This window comes from Aegilops tauschii, chromosome 5 (genome assembly GCF_002575655.3).
Source record: "Aegilops tauschii subsp. strangulata cultivar AL8/78 chromosome 5, Aet v6.0, whole genome shotgun sequence".
Lineage (NCBI taxonomy): Eukaryota > Viridiplantae > Streptophyta > Magnoliopsida > Poales > Poaceae > Aegilops > Aegilops tauschii.
In genome coordinates this window covers 421,188,860-421,209,773 of record NC_053039.3, presented here as the reverse complement: position 1 = coordinate 421,209,773, position 20,914 = coordinate 421,188,860, and positions in this window count along the sequence as shown.

Genomic DNA, 20,914 nt, shown 5'->3' with positions numbered 1-20,914 from the left:
CCTGACTATGTATATAGTGGAGCGGTTTCCTTTTCTCTCCATATGAACCTATCATATTGCGTACGTGCCACTGAAGAAAAAAAACTTTATTTATAAATGACGCGGCACCTACTACTCGTTCTCCTATAACCTTGCGCTTGGCATCTCCAAAATATTAACCTTGCGATTGGCTCTTCGCCTCTTCGGGAAGTCGAGCAATAATGGTAGTGCAGTATATATCGTTCTGGCTATATGAGACCGAATGAATTGCTGCACGTCCACCACGTGGGCGAGGGTCGAGGGGCGAGGGAGAGTGCTACATACGGAGCAAAATGAGTGAATCTACACTCTAAAATACGTATATATACATCAGTGTTTGGAGTATGTACTAGTAGTTCATATTGAAATCTACTAAAGGACATATATATTCCAAACAATATGATATAATCTCTATAACCAAGGTAGTAGGGACGAGGAGTAAACGGAGGGAGTAGTAAATTTTTCTCCTCGTTCTGCAAGCCACCGTGCGCATGGGCGAGGGAGCGGGCGTAAGGCGGAGCAAGCTTCACCTCATCCTATGAGCCACTGCGCCCGTGGGCGGGGGAGACGGCGTACTAAGCAAGCTTCTCCTCGTTCTGCGAGTTGACGGGACACATCAAAAGTACTCCAGTGTATAGAGCCTTGCCTCCAAGGTAGGCCCCACATGGTTTGCCTCTTTTTTTAACATAACACGTCAAGTCGCAATTTGTTTGTTCACCCGTGGTAGACGATCCTCCCTCCACCAAGTGGACAACCAGTACATGTGCCAAATTACCACGTGGGCTACCTTTTTGTACAGAAATGAGCTCCACCGTGTACCCGCGTGGGTGTGGTTGGGAAAGGAGACGGGAGTACGTGCGTCATGCATGCACCTCTTCTCTTCATGCACGTCCCCCACCTACGTGGGTGTGTGTGAGAGATACAAACCGCGTTCGTGAGTGTTTTTTGTTTTGGGGTGGGGGTGGGGGTTGATTTCATGAATTATTTGTGGGAATATGTGTCGATGACATCTCAAACAAAATTTTGCATGCAATGTGTGTGAAATGGAGGCCTATCCATATCATACATAGAGGGTCGGGCAATCCACGAGAAGAGAGGGAGGGGTCATAGCTATCGATAGAGTCGAAGAGAGGATCAAGTGGGTGGGTGCCAGATCGATGAAGAGAGCCATCGAAATTGTGTGTGTGTGTGTGCAAGTCAAAGATATAGGGCGACTGGCCTACCGGAACGTTAGAGGGCACATGTCAAGTTTGTGTGTGGCAGGGAGACATGACTAGAGCGCTCGATGTATCAGTGTGTGTGGGGGGAGGGGTGGGGGGAGGGGTGGGCAGAGGCCTAACTATAGAGGTAGAACGACTCGTATATGTGTTGAGAAGGAGAGACCCAGCTATGTCTTGAGGGAGATTGGTCGACATCCATACATAACTGAAGGACGGGAAATATGATGGGACAGAGAGAGAGAGAGGAGAGAGAGAGGGAGGGAGAGGGAGGGAGAGGGTAGAGTGCTGGATGGGTGATGGAGTTACTTCTCGAAGATGGTGGGAGAGGCCTACTAGACAAACTGAGGGTGGAACTGCAATGTTATCAATAAGAGTGGGGATGTGTTTCTGTGTGTGCCTGTGCGTGATAGATCTATCGGGATGCATCCATGGATGATGAAGGGGAACCATGTGTTTGGTAAGCAAACCTAACTAGATCGGTAGATCAATTGTTGTTTGTCGGAGGAAGGGAGAGACACAACTAATGAGGTAGATCGATTGACGTGTGGGTAAAAACGAGTTATAAGGACCTAGCTAGCTATATGTATAGCAAGAGATCGGTCGGTGTACGTCCATTTGTTAGAGGCAAATAAGGCCCAGTAAGACGGATAGACAGAGAGAATGGAGCTAGGAGGTGGTGCGAGAGGCCCAACTACTAGCTAGATAGGGGGAGGAGTGTGCGGTTGTGAGATCGATGAAAAGAGGGGCGAAAGTTTACACGTGTGTCTGACCGTATGAGAGACACGAGGCAAGGACACATAAAGGAGGAGACTGAAGGTGTGTGTGTATGTTGTAGGCAGGCATCGCTGGAGAGGTTTATCGATCGGTGTGTGTCGGAAAGGAGTTGTGGAGACTCTGGGAGAACGACCTAAAGAGAAAAATCAATGTGCCCGGTGGATAGAATGCCGAGGGAGGGGGACGGCAACGAGGGCGTGTGCATGCACGAGAGAAAGTTAGTGGTAGCTACAAAGGTTAGAGGATTGTGTGGGTGTAAGAGACTAACAAAGATCATAATTTGATATGAAAACGGATTCATATATTTGAATAGGAGATCATAGTGTTTTAAACATTGCATGCATGAATATAGCGGTGATACACGTGTTGTGCACATGTTATAGCATAATGTGATAATGCATGGCGTTTGCAACTCACATCTAAATGCCGAACAATCTAAACCATACTATACATCAAACAATCTCACATTTTATTTAAATTTGTGATAATGTGTGGCGTTTGCAGCTTACAACTAAATATCGAACAATCTAAACAATACTATATATCGAACATTCTCACATTTTATTTGAATTTGTGGTAATGTGTGGTGTTTGCAACTCACATCTAAATACTTTTAGGCGTAGGGGGCGGGGCACCATACATAATGTGATAAACACATTATACATATGAGACATGGTTTAGATTATGAAGATCTAGCTAGAGCTAAAAATGTAATGTGATTTGAAATCAAAATAAAGTGGATTCAAAAAATCTAGTTCGAGTTCATATAGTACACATAGTTCATATGTAACTCGAGACTAATCATATGGTGTGCTGTGAAGATAATACACAAACGATGGTTTAACTTGACAATAATGATGATTGTAGATCTTATTAAAACAGAGAAACGAATTCAAATACTTTGACTTCACAACAATCATTACTGTCGATCTTATTCAAATAGAGAAACAAATTCAAATTTAGTTCATATTGAAGCGGTAGTATATACGTTTGGAATGCACTAAAACGTTCATTTGAGTAGTAGGTTGCATGCATTATACACGTAGCGAAATTTTTAATTGAACATAACATGAATTCAAAGTTTTGAATGACATTTGTAGTGCGCATTGATTTGGTACAGTACACGTTAGGCTTGTCCGGAAATTTCAACCCGTGCCTTGTTAGCCCGAAATATTTAAGATATATCTTTGTCTCGTTGTGCTCCGACAACTCCCTCCATCTCAACCCGCGCCTTGCTATTCCGAAATTACAACGCGCGCGAAAACTCCCACCTCCTGTGAAATCTCGACAGGCGAAATGCACGTGGTACCCCTGAACCGAAAGAACCGCCTCAAATCGGTGGGGGTACTTTCGTAACTTACCCCACATTTTGGACAAGCGCGTCTCTAAGCCATGGTTCCCCACTGCCATCCCATCCGCCCACCCATTCGTACACCGAGGCCGCGAAAACCCGTGACGAAACCCCACACCCTGCTCCGTCCGCCACCCAGCCGGAGCCTCTTCCCGGACGACGTCGTCCACAGGAACACCTCGACGTCCCTCATCCACCGTACCGGATGAGGATCCGTCGTCGATCTCATCGTCCCGCCGGCTCAGCCACCCCGTCCTCCACCTGCAAGGAACTGCCCCGACATTCCCCTCGTCTTTCGCGCCACATCCATTCCCACACCGCCCTCTTCACCTGCACCACCGGAAGAGCATCATCATCACCGTTTCCTGTGATGAAGCTGCGGCCTAATCGGCGCCACCAAAGAAGTTGTACACTAATCACCGCATTTTCTTCTTGATTCGATCTCACGGTGCTGCCGGCGCTCGGTCCCGAGCCGACACGGCGCGGCTCCATCCACGGCGGCGTCGCCGGCCACTTCCTCCACGGCGTCGCTCCCTCGGCGGCGACGTCCACATCAGTAGGAGCTGCTGCTGCTTTAGCTCTCGCTCACGCTGCTGCTCTGCTCTTGCTCTTGGTCCCCTGCCTAGTCTGCTCTTGCTATTGCTCTTGCTCGCGCTGCTGCTCTCGCTCTTGCTCTTGCTTGCGACGCTGCTCCGATTTAGCTACACTTCAGTCGACTGAATCGACTTTTGGGTCAGTCGGTTTTCAGGGGGTGGGGGGGCTCGCCGGGGTGAAGGAAGAACCAGCCGCAGCGGGGAGGGGGGCTCGCCGGAGAGGTATCCCACTATCTATCTTAGGGTTCAGGATGGGGACGGTGGTCGCCGGCGGTGGCGGGGCGTTGGCGGGGCGGTGGCGTGGGGATCGCCGGAGAAAAAGCTCGGCACCGGGGGGGGCCTAGAGGGATGGCCGGGGCGGCGGCGAACCGGCGGTGGGGAGTGTTTTCCGGGCAGGCTGGGCGGCGGGGGGCTGCTGTTTGGCCGGTGGTGGCTGGCGGCTCAGGGGGTGGAGGTTGAAGATGAACCGCAGGCCCTTGATTTCGTATCCAACGGCTGCAAAATCGACTGACCAGAGATGAAAAAGTCAGTCGACCGACGTGTAGCCTCACCTTGCTAGTGCGTTCAGTTTTGACAGCAAAATTCAGTTTTGACAGTTAAGTTCAGTTTCGATAGTTAAGTTCAGTTTCGACAGTTAAGTTCGGTTTCGACAGTTAAGTTTAGAGATAGCGGCTGATGTATTTTACATCTAGCACTTTGTGGTTATGTATTTTACGTCATGTATTGGAGATGCTATTAGAATTCCACTCAGGTTAACGTTGTTCGTTGTCTCTCTTGTCCTGCTTCAGCCTCGGCGTCGTACAACTCACCGGAGCTGCTCCAACGAGGAAACCCTCCATCACAGCGGAGCAGTACCTTGGGCTCCATCTCCAGACGCCTAAGATCTTCTTCCCCTCCTCCGACAGCAAAGCCAGCCGGAGCATCCTCACCGGCCAACCCAATCACGCTGAGATCGACATGGCTTCGCCAAAGAGGTTGTACACTTGTTGCATCTCTTTTTTACTCTACATGTTATATATATTGTCCACTGAGCACACGAATTTGTTCCTTTAGTGTCTCCTTGAAAGAAAAAACATAGGAATTTTAATTTTCACTTGTCGTCCTTTTCAAATTCCTATTCATGAAGCACAAGACTAAGAGATAGTAGCATAATAGCATTATAACCGTACATTTTCTTGTGGTTTGACTTAATCTCACCATGCTTCTTTGCATCCTGTGATCTTCCAATTGTTGTGAATCAAACACCCAGATTGGCAGAAATCCTGTGTTTTTAAATTCTCTGTTTTGCACGTGCATTCCTATCATATTCCTGTCTATTTCCTATCCCTAGATTGTTGGAATCCTCCAATTCAAATGAGCCCTTACAGAATTACTTCTCTTACAGATAGTTGTCAAAGAAAACCTTGCGTGGTTTGTCCCGCTCCTGCTGCGCCGTCGTCCACCCCAGCTCAGCTGCTCCAACAAAAGAAGGGTCCAGCACAGCAGGGATCCGGCCTCCAGACTGTCTTTCGCCGCCTCAGGTTTTCTTCCCCGCCGCTGGCAGCCATGAAAACTGCATTACCATCATCAAGCGAGCAGATGACCTCTAGGACTACACGGGTCCGCAAGAGAGGTCGCACTCTTTTGTGTCTGCTTACGTTATGCATCGCTTAATATTACATGCTACTTTATCGTCCTGTTCACCGATTAGACTCTGAGTCAGCTCCAAACTAATGGTCAAACTTGAGTTTTTAAATGGTTGTGGGGTACATATCGGGGCCGCTATCAATAGTATCTATCTACTATCTGGTTAATCTCCGGTGTCTTCTATGAGTTTCATGTTGGGTGGGAAACAAACAATAAAGAAGCCATTATCTATATCTTTTAACTAAAGCCATGATCTGCCTGCTATTATTGGTTTTGGGTCTATCCACAGGCTGCTACCATCACTCTGGATTTCTGCATGCACTCCTTACATAATCTCACTATGTTTTATTCCTATGCATGACAGTTATTGTAAACAATGGAACTGAACATGTAGAGCAAAAGAGACGAGCCTTGCGTGGCAATAAAATTTCATGCAGACGTTGCTCCATGGTAGGCGCAAAGGCAGCCCCCCTCCACGCATTTCGGATTGTAATCAAGAGGAAGATATCTGTTCTGAGGGGGATTCAGAAGGAGAAGACAACTCCTATTTACCCCCTGAGGTCTTCCCTCTAACTTGGCATGCTGATGTTGGTTATATCATGCATATGGTGTCTTGCATTGCTTACTTTATACATCAAATATGTCATCTGCTTAGTTTAGACGTCCTTTATGCGAATGCCATCTGTTTAGTTTATTCATCGTTTATGTGAATTATGCAACGCCATCTTGTTTAGCCAGGCATCATATATGTGAATTTTGCAATGCCATCCTGCTTAGCCAGTCATCTTATATGTAAATTATATCAGCCATCCTTTTTTCCGTTACATATTACATTTGTCAACAATGTTAGTACATTCAACTGCTCTTCGTGTGCATCAGCCATTTGACACGGTGATGGCAAATTCTGGAGTGAAGACAAGGTCTTCAGAGCAGACTATGCTATCTGACGAAGCGCATATCTCGCTGGTTACGGATAGCTCCTCAGAGGAGGATTCAGAGACAGATGACCAGTCCTATCCCCCCCCCCCCCGAGGTGTATGCTCTACCTTGGCAGGGTTATGTTGCTCATATCGTGCGTATGGCGTCTCGCATTGCTATGTCATTTGATTAGTTTAGACATGCTTTGTGTGAATGCCACCTATTCAGTGTCTAATTACCATATATGTGAATTATGCATTGCCATCTTGTTGCAAGACATTATATATGTGAATTATACAATGCTATCTTGTTGCAAAGGCATTATATATGTGAATTATGCAATGCCATGTTGTTTAGCCAATCATCATGTATGTGAATTATATCATGCTATCATTTTTTTGTATTACGTGTTCCATTTGTCGACAACGTTTGTATATTCAACTACTCTTCCTGTGCATCAGCCATTTGAAGCGGTGATGGAAGTATCTGGAGTGAAAACAAGGTATTCAGAGCAGACAATGCTACCTGCTGAAGCAGACATCTTGCTGGTTACAGAGAGCTCCTCAGAGGAGGATTCAGAGACTGATGACCAGTCCTATTCCCCCCCTGAGGTCTATGCTCAAACTTGGCAGGGTTATATTGCCCATGTCATGCATGTTGTCTTGCATTGCTTATTTTTTACATCATATATGGATTGCCATCTGCTTACTTGCTTACTATATAAATCATATATTTGAATTATATCATGCCATCATGTTTACATAGTACATACACATCATCTATCTGAATTATGGCATGGCAACCCATTTAATAAAGACATCATATAGTTATATCATCTCATCCTGTTTAGTGTTTACAGTCATCATATTTTGAATTATGGCATTCTATCCGTGAATGCATGTGAATTATGGCATGCCAACCTATTTAATAAACACATTATATAGTTATGTCATGTCATCCTGTTTACATAGTCTCATATTTTGAACTATGTCTTTCCATCTTTTTTAGTTAGCCATCATAATGTGAAATTGTGTCATGCTATCCTGTTTAGTTAGCCATCATATATGTGAAATTTTGTCATGCTATCCTGTTTGGTTAGACAACATAAATATGAATTATTTCATGCCCTCTTTTATTCCCCACTATCCATTGCATCTGTCTATCATACAATGTCTATACTTTCAATTACTTTTCTTGTTTATCAGCCATTTGAATTGGAGAGCGTGATGGCAGTATCTAAGGGAGTAACAACACAGTCTTCAAAAAAGATAGTGCTAGCAGTTGATGCAGATAGAACCACGGTTGTACTTGCCCAAGGACCAGATCCACCACACATAACCCAGACTCTCGCAGATTGTACCCCTACCCAGTTGGACAGAGAACCAGCTACACCCCTTCTAACCCCAACCCCGGCAGATAGTAACCCAGTTCCAGTTGACACAGCACCGTCTCCACCACAGAGCACCCAAACACGAGCAGTTAGTAAGGGAGCTGCAGTACCCAAAGCATGATGACCACCACTCCGAATCCCAACTCAACGCTTAAAGGAGAAGAAGATTTGTTCTCACGTCAGGTTCTGTAGCTATGGTTCATACTCCTTTGCTCTTGCATTACTGTATTTACTCATACCAACTATTTTCAAATTTGAAGGATGGAATTGAAACTCCAATGGCGCAACAGGTATGTTTTAAACCTGTTTCTTTAACTGATTTGCTGTTGTAACCTGCTCTATGTTGATTTCAGTTTCAATTGAATAAACAGTTATGTTCTCATGTCATGCACATTACAAGTGTTGTTATTGCTCTATAGTTACCCACACTTATATTCTGTCTATTCTGCTTTGTCTTGAACAAATATTATTTGAACTGTGTCTCTATCTTGATTTGGCAACAAAAACTAGAATGATATAGACCATAAAGTGACCATGGTACATAGATATATGTTTGTTTCATGCTGTTATCTTGTCCACTTTACTACTGAACTCATTTACCAAAATGAGTTTCATATACAACATGGTAAACATGTGATGTGTCTGCTTGTTTCTCTTTTAGAATGCGGACAAAATATTGGAGAACAGTACCGCGTTATCCAATGGTAAAGGAAGTAATGCAGATAAGGTTCAAGATAGTGAGACATCCCTGTTGGTCTCCAAGAAAACTGATAAAAACTATCTTGACGACAGTGAGGGAACCCAAAAGTCCTGTATTGATGTAGTGTTCGAGTTACTGGCCACTACTACTGGCACAAGTTCTTCGAACTCGCTGCCTGAATCAGTTCATCTTCTTGAGTCTCAACTTCAAGTTGAAAGACATCGATCAGATGTGCTGCGACAGGAAGCTGAAGGACTGAGGAAGTCCCTGCAGAATTCAGATGCATATTTTTTGGTGCAACAGCAATCGCTGGAGGATTTAAGCGCCAAACAAGAGAAAGTTAATAAGCTTGCTAAGCATCTTGCTGGCATTATGGGTACCCAGGATATTGTTTCTTGAGATCTTCTGAAGTGGTTTCAGTTCTGGATTTGTTTTGTTGCGGCATTTATTTACGCTGGTCGCCAACTTTGACAACCAGTGTATATGATATGCTGCTTTGTTCCCTATATTTGCACTGGTGGCGAACTTTGATGCCCAGTGGATGTAATATGCGTAATAGCCGTGATAGCCTAGCGTTAGTTGCTTGCTTATTTATTTCCTTGTTGTCTTGTTTATTTGTTTGCTTGTAGTCATTGCAGTTCTTTTTCCGCGGTTAGCTAGTGGCTGAAATAACCTATTTTTAAAAACTAGGCCACAATAACCATGGGCTAATATTTACTGTAGTGACACTGGGCATCCTACTGGCCGTAGAAACAGGGGCCTTCTACGGGCCGTAGAAACAATGGGCCTTCTACGGGCCGTAGAAACAATGGGCCTTCTACGGGTCGTAGAAACAATGGGCCTTCTGTGGGTCGTATCATCAATGGACCTTATACGGGCCGTATGATCGATTGGCCAAACATGGGCCAAACAGACCGCATTATGGCCGTAAACGGGCTAGAGTTGGAATCGTTCGTTCATGGGCCGACCATAACAGGCCATCGTTAATAGGCCGTATTTGATGACGCTATGAAAACGGCCCAACGTATTAACGGACCACAAACAGGCCGACTGTAACCACGGGCTGAATTTGGCCCACAAGCAGAAAATTACAGTAACGGGCCGTAAGTAAACGAATGCTGGAAATGAGCCCAAGAATAAATGGGCTCTGAGAAGGCCGAAAGATAACATGGGCTGGAAACAGCCCAACGGAATAACGGTCCGTTAATGGGTATAAAGTGATACACTGTTCATTACGGGCCAGTTTCACCACGGGCCGTTAATGGGTGTAAAGTGATACACTGTTCATTACGGGCCAGTTTCACCACGGGCCGTTAATAGGCCAAGAGTTACATAGGGCCTCATATGGGCCGAAAGACGTCATGGGCCATACATGGGCCAGAGTGAAAACGGGCTGGAATCATATTGGATGGCCCAGATGACGCTACTGGGCCTAATTCGGATAGGGCGTAACGGGCCTTGGGTTAGCGGGCTGTAAATGGGCTATATGCGAACATGCCGTTAACAGGCTTTCCATGGGCCGGCCCGCCACCTTTTGACCAAGTCAAACGGGCCGGCCTTTTCACAGGAATGGGCCTCTGTTGGGCCATGCCACATGTCGACGTATCATAGGCGCCTTCTGTCCAATGAGTGGATGACATCTGTCCCAACGATGAGCCGACACGTGTTTCCTCCAGCCAATGATGATTTTACACATGGAAAATCCCCATTGGTTGGGGCTGTTAACGGGTTATCGGATCCAAACCCCGACCCGATAGCTTAACGGCGTTCCGTTACGGTGGATGCCACGTGTCGGTCACCCTTGACGAAAGCACTTCTGTGACGCGCGATTTATCGTCATGGAAGTGGACACTTCCGTGATGATAATTTTGGTAATGTCATGGAACACTTCTACGACAGCACAGGTATGACTATCTTGATTCTGTCATAAATTTTTCATGGATGTACATGCATGACAAAAAACGCGACCTACTGTGACAAACACGTATCATCACGGAAGTGTATTTTTTTGTAGTGAGATGTCGAACCATTAGGAGGAACCATTTTTTGGGCTTGTAATAACGAGGCACTTGCTTACGTACTGCCATGACACTGGCGGGTCCCTAATGTCGTCCTCTCCACGTACAGTCATCTCCTTGTTCCTCTCGGTTGTTGACGACATTGACAACGCAAGAGGGCGGCGCATCGCGCACGGCGAGCAAACCAAGGCGGAGGACGACAGCGAGGCCTCGGACTGAATGAACAGGAGCCATGGAAGATGCGCCGGTCCAGTCGCAGGCGGAGGGGAGTATGAGGGTTGACTGGTTCGGGTGCGGGTGCGTGTTGGGGCTGACGTCACCAAAGAATAACAGGACATGTGGGGGAATAGAGGGAGGGACTGGCCAACATTGGAGGGTACGGTAGGACGGCGGAGGCACAGCCAGCCATGGGAGGCGGAAGCAGGTGGGGCCGACGGTGTGGTTTGGTTTGGGCGGCTGGAGGAAGAAGACAAGAGATAGAAGATACACGACAGATGTTGGATGTCAATCCAACGGCTGGTAGGCAGAATCGTTTGTTGACTAGCTAGTAAGTCGACACCACCTTGGATAGGCTATTTCCTCGTGGGTCCCAAATGTCAGAATCCAAATCTATCACGGTCATGCAGCCTTTCCTATGAAAATTTACAGCCCATTTGGTGTGCTAGTTCAAAATAAGTTTGTGGGTGCTGGTGGGGGCTAATCACTTCTGTAATGCACAGTGAGCTCAAGCAGCCGACGAGAGTGATGTTATTTCCCTTGGTTGGGATTTCTTACAATATCTCACTCTAAATTAAACAAATGGCAAGCTATTTGCCTTGTTTCAAAGAAAATATGACAGTCACAACCGAGTTTAAAAGGGCAAGAACATCTAACTCCAGCTTACAAACTGTACAAAAGCACGAGGGTTAATTGTTCATCAGGTTTAGAAAAAACCCAGGTTGAAAAGGGCAACAACATCTAACTCCAGCACTGTTTTCGGTAGTCACAGTCAAATGGATCGGTCAGGTCCATAGAATGAACATCCTGGGTCGTAAAATTTACTGGATGATGACCACAATATGTTGTAAATAGAAGCCTGGCACGTTCAGAAGCTCTTTTGTCCACCTGAAACTCCTTTTTTTGCTCTTCGACATACCCATCCATCAAAACCATGCTTCTGATAAACTTAAGCCTGATGGACAATAGTAACCTCGCGTTCAGCAGGAAGAATGTGACAAATCTAGTGTTTGCATGGTTGGCTACATATCGTTCTAGCGTTATTGTCTTCAACCGAATGTCATGAGAAGTGAGAAATCCCGATGCTTACGAATCCACCGATTGGTTATAAGTTTCTTAACCCGTCCTGTTGCCTAAATAGACATGAAGATTGAAAACAGTTAAGGTCTAAAAAAAGAATGTCGAAAGAGCAACAACTGAACTGTTAATTCTAGTATGCTATATGTGGGCTTCCAATGTGCATGAAATTGTCACCTTTACATACAACTTCTCCAGACAAGGAAAGGATTGCAACAAGCCCATAATCTTGTTCACATCAAATTATTCATTTGGATATATAAGATCTTGACAGAATCCAACACCATTGATAGGCTATCCATGGAGAAACTCTTCATTGAGCATAGACCATAATATTAGTACAAAATGTGTACTCCAAGATGATATATAACTAATGCACAGAAATTTAAAATGCAGCTTATGGTTACAAGTGTAGATGATAATATAAAGTACCTGAAGAACCGTGGAGCCAAAAACCATCTTGAAATGAGCACAGAGATCATGTATTACACCCAAGGTCTCTAGTTTAGGCGCAGAGAGAATGGTTATTTGCGACGGTGAATAACTAGAATCAAGGATCAACCTTTGAAGTGAAGGGGCATCTTGGATGATGAGCTGCCTTCCGTCAAAAGAAATTCCAATTCTTACAAGGTTGGGCGACTTTATGTGGAGGCAACCGATTCTAACTGTGAAAACAAGCACCAAGCACTCCAGGGCAGGGCAACTGGAGTGGATAATGTTGTGCAATGAGGCCTCCGATATACGAACCTGCAGAAGTGAAAGTTTCTTGAGAAATGGGAGTCGAAGTTTTGGTACCGGATTGTCTGGTAGGTAGCACAGCGCAAAGGTGGCGGTGTGGAGAGAGGAGGAAAACCGCGATATGGATATCGGTGCTGAGGGCACAAGTACATGGCGTTCGGTATCTGGTAGGTGATTTCCAGGGGAATAGTAGAACTCAATCAGCTGCAGTTCTGTGAATTCAGGGGATTTCAGTCAGGCGTCCACCGTGCAGGGCATGGTATGCCTGCTCAGGTAGCATGATGGGATGCAGAGGCTTTGAACGGATCCCTGGTGGGAGGAGATGATGGATCTGGGGATTTCAAAATCATTGAAGAGAGATAGCTGACGCCATAGAGGGCGCCACCGAATTGAGAGTACTTGGGTGCGACAGCAATCCTTGGGGGGGAGAAGCGAGATGATCTCCCCAAGGACGGCGTCCGGGAGATCGCTGATGCGGTCCACCCGAGATTCTACGGGTTCCTGGGATCCGGTGGGGGTGGGGTCGCCGCTTCTCCCCGCGCTGCCGGGTGCGGGATCTGCCGGATCCGGTGGCGCTGGGGTCAGCCGACTCCATTTTCCTCGAGGGCGTCGCGTCGCGCTCACGGATTTGAGCAGAGTAATGAATGACGAGCCTAGTTGTATTGCGAGTGAAGAAGAAGGGGAGTTTGGGTTTTTTCTGTAGTGGTGAGGAAGAAGGGGAGCTCGTGTTTTCTGTAGGAGTGAGGTGAGGAATTTGGGGGTACGAGTGAAGCGAGCTGACGTGAGGTGGGTGGGAGTGAGGAGGAAGAAGAGCACCCAGGTTTTTTGGGGGGCGGTGTGCTGGGTGTGGGTAGCGCCTCTCATTAAGTAAATATATGGGCTTTTGAATTGATTTTATTATTTACTAGGGTGGATGGGCTGTTTTGTCTTGGGCCCAGAGAAACAATTACTACTAGTACAGTAGAGACACTCTGCAGCTACCCAGAAAAACAATTACTACTAGTACAGTGGATACACTACCGCTTCTGGCTCCTCCTAGGTCATCGAAACGTCTCCCTCTACTGAATGTCGTTTTACTTTTGTTCACCGACATGCGGGCCATGCAGCGCGCGGGCCCAAATGCCATCCACCAAATTAGAAGGCAGTATGCAGGCGGAGAGTCACCCCGGTCGTAGCGCGGCAGTAACGAGCCATCGTATCACAAAACCCCACCTCCCCGCAGTCTAAGTTTGACGGACGAAGCAACCATCATTTCACTCTTCGCTGAATCCCCTTCTCCCTCACCGTCTTCAAGAAAGCCAACACTCGCATCTGCCACTGTTCTTCTCTCCCAATGAAGGGAAGGTAAGCGGATCCGTAATGTTGGTATATTTTCGTTCATAAAAAAAGAACTTTTGCAAAGCAGTAACCGATCCTCACTCTCTTTTTTGTTTCATCGTCATTGCGATTGTGTTTTCCTTTCAGTGGTCTCCTAGTATTCGTGAGTTTCATGATGGACCATGGAGAACCAGGCAAAGATCTGCTGATATTGGAGCAGACGCGGGAGGCTGATCCCCACGAGACAGAGAGCTCCAAGAAGATGTAGGTAGCCACCGAGCCGACCCCAGATACGCTCATGTCCACTACTGAGATGGTCAACGCCCCATTTGAGGTTACAGCCCCATGGCCCTGCAGGAGCAGTTTTCCCCTTCGAGGATGTGCCCCCCCCCCCCCGCTGAGCTGCCCAAGGTGATTTTCTTCGTTGCTGATCTCAATTGTGGTTTTTCATCTAAGTATGTGGTGATGAATAATGAAAAATTCTATTAGCTTCGATGTCATGCTATACATAGTGGTTTATATAACTTGTGTTTCTTGTACTGGAAAGTAATTCAGAATTTGCTTCTGTTTCAATTAGAGCCCTGATGCGGACAAGGATTGTGTGGTTGTACATGCCACTCGCTATGAGGCGGATGACCTGAATATACACACTGGGAAAACAGAGTTCTTAGGCTGTTGGATCCTGGAAGCCATTTGCGCTTATACCGATGTCGAGTTGTATTCCAGCCTCACTGTTGTCAGGCGTGTTGTCCAGGGTGTACTGAAGCACAAGAAGTTCAAAGCTACTCCTTCGTTTGCGAGGCATACTATTCTTGTCAAGCTTACGCAGGAAGATGACGTGGCATGCCTCCACAAACAAGTTTATGAGTGGCAAGGCCACAAGGTTATCTTCATGAAGGTTCACAAGATTGAGCTGTTGCCGGACGTCCTCAATGATATTCATGGCAAGGTCCGTCTTGTGTCCAACCCAAATTAGATCGATGCATGAAACAGTTTCCCCAGCTAGTGTTTAATAGTAGTTTGGATTGTGTCTAATTATCCGAACCTTGCCTATTATCGAGCCCTCTAGGGCTAGTACTCTGTTTGAATCCGTCTATGGGAACTGCTGCTACTTTTGTGTGCCCGTGAATCATGTGAGAACCATCGTAATTGTTGCCGAAACAGATGCGTACTCACTAGTTTTTTCATGAATATGGCATGGTAAGACATAAGTTGTCACGGTTTATCATACGAGCAGTGTGTGTTTGATGAAATAGAGTACTCGTTCGAGAACTGTGCTCCGACGTATACATAAGTACTTGTAAACACTGTTGGTGCTACCCCACTTGTAAGCAGTTGTGCAAAACATGGCACATTGGCTCAACTCGCTTCAACACTAGGCTATCAACCAGCTAACAATCAATAATCTGATGTCTAACATATAAGCAACAATGTATATTGTTACAATGGTTCATGCAGTTAACTGAGGCCACAATGTAAATTCCAAACGTTCACACGCTTGTCCAGCGTCCATGTGGAACACTCACATTAAACTCGGCTTCATAAAAAACTTGAAAATCATAAGTTTTGCAATTTTATACATCTCAATGATTCATAGAACATAACAAACATATACTAGTTCACAGCAAAAGACAAAGTTGTGAGAAGGTTTACAAATCAGGAAAAATCAAGCAAGGCTTCTCTGAGCAAAGGGCCTCCCGATAGGCTTAAATTTCCTGGAGTTCACTCTGGTTTTTTCTTGTTGCCACCATCCAGGGTTAGGTTCCCTCATTCCAGAATAACCAATTATAATTGTGTTCTCAGCTAGAATGCTGAACTGAACCATGTAGTGTACTGACCATCTGAAATTCTTATGCATAAGCACCGCTATTTGCAGAAATAAGCAGACCACAATGCCTCTTGTCCGCGCACCTGTCCCAAAAACCTCTGTGCAGTCGTGCTAGCTAGTCCTCGGTCCATAGATGAATTGGTACAAAGTGCATTTCGGACTAGGATGCAGTTGTTTTCGCTCGTCCCTGCACTGCAATCAGGAAGTAAAACGTACGAATCAGCTTCTTTTAGATTGCGTTGGTCATTCTACCTAGTTACTACCAATGTAGGAATACCTGGAAGATGGGTGGTTAGAGGACGACAGCTAGGAATAGCCATCTCATTTTGTGCAGTTGTACTAAAATTGAGGTGTGTACTTTTGATTGCGCAGATAGAAACGATATGGAGACAGACATCCCTGTTTGCACAAATATGAAATACGGTTCTTTAAATAGTGACAGTTATTTGCAGTGGCGTATGATTAACAATAGCATCTATTGTGTTATAATTGGCACTACATTGACAGTATGAAAGTGCCCTTAAGTAAGTAGCATCACATCACATCAACACTGCAACTAGATTAACATGCAGAACAATAGCATTAGTATTACTGTCATGAGAGTAGCACATGGTCAGTAAATGTGCAATCAAATTTGTGCAGTTCCACTGGGATGAAGCAATGTTAGCGGTGTGAGATTTAAGTGTAACTGCAAAAACACAATTCATGGGAAATAAAGCAAGACGGAAGCACTTCATAAAATGGTGGTGGCATTGCTTCAATTTATCGACGACACTAGACCATTACTTATAGTGACATTAGGTGACATTGCTTAATGCTTCATGTGATTTTACATTAACGGTAGCGATATGGGCGTAGGGACAGCAGGGGCATAAAGTGGTGAGGCAGATGTGGTTGCCGAGAGCGGCAAACACTCAGGCAGCATGTGTGCATTTGTCCCATTTTTTATCTCCTCGGCGACATTTTCCTATGTGAGCACCGAAAATCTAGACCTGCTCATTCTCATTTGCGTTGTCCCCCAACACCCCTCACTTTCTTTCCTTTTTCGACCAAGATACAGGTCCACTTCCCCCCACCCTTCGCCATCCACCATGCTTTCTTTGCTTCTTCAACCAAGATACCTGTTGGGTAGCCAGTATCTACTACTTTCCCCCGTTTCCTCTTAGAACCAAGTCCTAGATTCATGCTACAGCTTTCCCACTTTCTTCCCTATTTGAACCAACTCTTATATTCGACTGTATGAACTAGCTTTACCTCTAATAATAGTAAAATTCTAGGTGGCTTTGGAACAGTCAACGGAAGTAGAAAAAGATCCACACGCAGCCATGTGGGGAGCTGGGGCAGTAGAGCAAGGCAGGTTTTGAAGGAATATATACCTGAGGTCGTCGGCATGTGGCAAAGACGGTGTCGGGAGGCCGCATCTTGGCCACAATACTTGCAGGGAGGAAGAAGGGGTCAGAGGCCCTCCCGAACCGGCGCTCTCTCGGAGAGAACGGCACGGCCGCCGATCAGGACAGCGTGAACGATGCACCTACACCCCTGCCCCGGTCAAGGTGGTCCGGCCGGATTTCTGACCAGCCGTGAGCAGAGAGAGAGTGTGGCCACCTATGTCTTGCTTAGAGCTGGAGAGCATGAGAGAGTGAAAGAGAGGAACCCTAGTAAAGCAAGCGCTAAGGCTCCTGCTTATATATATAGTGGAGTGATTTTGTTGTACCAGCTTCAAAAAAATGCGCTCCTACGTGTACCCGCGAGTGGGTGTGAGAGAACTAGTGCGTGGGTGCACCGCTTCTCTTCGTGAGAGTACAATATACTATGCCCAAAGAACGTTCGCCACAAGAGTAATAGTATAAGTGTGTGACGTGTGAGTTAAAATAAAAGGTGCGCGGCGTCTTTTGTTTTTTAGAAGTTCTGAGGGTAGGGTGTGAAGAGCACATATGTGTGTGACGTCTACTGCAGATAGACGGCGGGTGCGAGAGGACTCGGGAGAGTCGTGACTCGTGAGGGTGCGTGTGTGGGTGAGAGAGAGGGGGCACGTACCAATGCAATGCATGTGTCCGTAAATCATTATCCGACAAATGTTTGCCATAAGCCGTTTCCTGACAAAAGCCGTAAGAACAGTTAGATCGGCATCCGACAGTGTCAGTTTTGCCATGTCATTTAACAGAACAGCCACTCCTCCTACACACAAATCTTCCACGTGAGTGTTAGCAACTAATGTATGCTCCTCCCTCCGTTCCAAAAATGCAGTGCATATAGCTTTATTGAAAATTCGAACCTCGCAAACTTTTATCGAGTTTTCGTGTACCAAAATGCACATATAGAATACCCAGTATATATCATTTCATTCATCTTCGAGAGGTAACTATAAAGATGGGGGAGGATTCTACAAAGAAAGACCATCGTATCACTTGTAGCAATTTCAACCATCCTTTGGTGTGGAGGAATATCATAGGAACTCTATATGATATCATTTTTATAAGATTTTTTCCTTTAGAGCCAATTGGTTCATAGGAATTGATTCATATACTCCACATTTCAAAGGAAATAAACATGATATCATTTTTATAGCTTTAGAGACACTTGGTTCATATGAATGGATTCCTATACTCCCATAATTTCAAAGGAAAATAAACATTAGCGTATATTCAATAGAAAAGTTCCTATGATGTGAACCAAATGACATCTCTTTTCTAATCCCTCCTCATAGGAATTGAGATACATGTCATCTCTAGATTCAATAGAAAAGTTCCTATGATGTGAACCAAATGACATCTCTTTTCCAATCCCTACTCATAGGAATTGAGATACATGTCATCTCTTTCCCTACAACTTCCATGTATACATCTTCTATTCCTAAATAGCTAGTACAACCCACTAGTAGCTTTTTTCCTAGACATGCAACTATGGCACAAGAACACGTCATGCATGCAAGTCATAAATCACATTGTTTTTGTGCTCTATGCATGCAAGCACCACATCATCGATTCGTGCATGTTACTCATAAGTTATTTCTTGCATTAGATTTTGTATTGACAATGTATGTGTTGGTCACGTGCACACATATGTAGTTCACATTCACATATTTGTTAGAAATGTCATTCTTCTAACTGCAATTCATTTTTTCTCTTTGTACTCCCTCCGTCTAAGTGTGTAAGTCATCTTTCGAAAACCAAATGATCGCAAAACACTTAGGCACGGTACATTAACTCCCTCCTCGTTTCTTGTTTCGTGACATATCAACCAATAAGAGATGTGGGCCGTGCATGCTTTCAATGGCTTGTAGTGGAGGCGCTTAAAAAAAGGATTTGTAGTGGAGGCCCCTACCCTAGGGTGCCCTAGGTAGCTGTCGCACGCATCATTGGTTTTCTCTTTTCTTTATGCTCTTGCGCCCTAGAGTGAAAAGATGGTTGCTTCGTCCGTCCAACGTAATGCAGGAAAGGTGGGGCTTTGTGATTTGACCCCTCATCTCTCATTTACTACTACTGCGGCGCTACGACCGGGGTGCCTCCAAGTCCAACCGCTGCTTCGAACTGTAATTTCGTGCATCACACGTGGAACAAGACGGTGGATGAGCCACATGTCGGCCAAAGGGGTCCTGTTAAGTGTGTCGCCATTTCGTGTGCGGACTGACCTTGCTTGAGTTGCTACGCCAACACGACAGGAGCAGCCTACCACTTGGTTTTGCTCCTTGGTGAATCCCGACTATATTGATCTAAAAAGATACTGTACTACCCTCTCCGTCTCGGTTTATAGGTCGTGCACGTAGTTCTAGGTCATCCATTTGACTAACTAAATATGAGTTACTATGTCACAAAAAGTATATCATTGGATTCTTAAGCGGATGTAGTTTCTAAACATACACTGTTCATCACATATATATAGCCAGTTAAATTCTTAACCTAGAATGACGTGCATGCCCTGTAAACCGATACGGAGGAAGTAGTAAAAATGAGGTGATTTTACCGAGCGATGGGCGGGGGAGCATGGCCTGTCATGCGGTCCCACGTGTCATGATGTACTAAGGCGATGCACATCCCTCTTGAGGCAGAACAATGGCAGAAGCAATGCGTGGTTTTCTTGAAGGAGATGATGGCGAAGCGAAGTGTGAAATAGTGGTTGCTTCGTCTGTCTGGGAAGGTGTGGCATTGTGATTTGACGTCTCATTGCTCATTACTACTACTGGGGTGGTACGACTGGGGTGCGTCCCCACTGTTGTTCTGCATCGTTATTTGGTGCATGACACGTCGACCCGGTTGCTATATGTCCGACATGTCAGCGAGAGGAAGTACATAATTCATAGAAGTGAGCGTCGACGGAGGAGTACAAGACCCGGCTTGGTTTTTGCTGCTTTGCGCGATCCATCGATACAAACCCGGACTAAAAAAGGCAAGGGCAGGTCTTTTCCCGCGCGGCAGGTAGGGGAGTTTGGCATAGTTTGTTCGAGGCAACGAGGCAGGAAGGGAAACAAGAAAATAAAGGTTGAGCAACTTAGTTTTGGGAAAATCTGATTTTACGGAGTACGTACCCCAAGGTTGTCAGAATCGTGATTCTAAATCGGAACGGAGCTTGCTACCTCCTGAGCATGTGTTGGTTTTCCCTTGAAGAGGAAAGGGTGATGCAGCAAACTAGCGTAAGTATTTCCCTCAGTTTTGGAGAACCAAGGTATCAATCCAGTAGGAGACTACACGCAAATCCCTAGTACCTGCACAAACAATCAAGAACCTTGCAACCAACGCGATAAAGGGGTTGTCAATCCCTTCATGGCCACTTGCAAAAGTGAGATCTGATAAAGATAATAAGATAAATATTTTTGGTATTTTTGTTGTATAGATTGAAAAGTAAAGATTGCAAAATAAATGGCGATAGAAATAGCATGTTGGCGGGAGATTAATATGATGGAAGATAGACCCGGGGGCCATAGGTTTCACTAGTGGCTTCTCTCAAGATAGCATAATTTACGTTGGGTGAACAAATTATTGTCGAGCAATTGATAGAAAAGCACATAGTTATGAGAATATCTAGGCATGATCATGTATATAGGCATCACGTCCGTGACAAGTGGACCGAAACGATTCTGCATCTACTACTATTACTCCACACATCGACCGCTATCCAGCATGCATCTAGAGT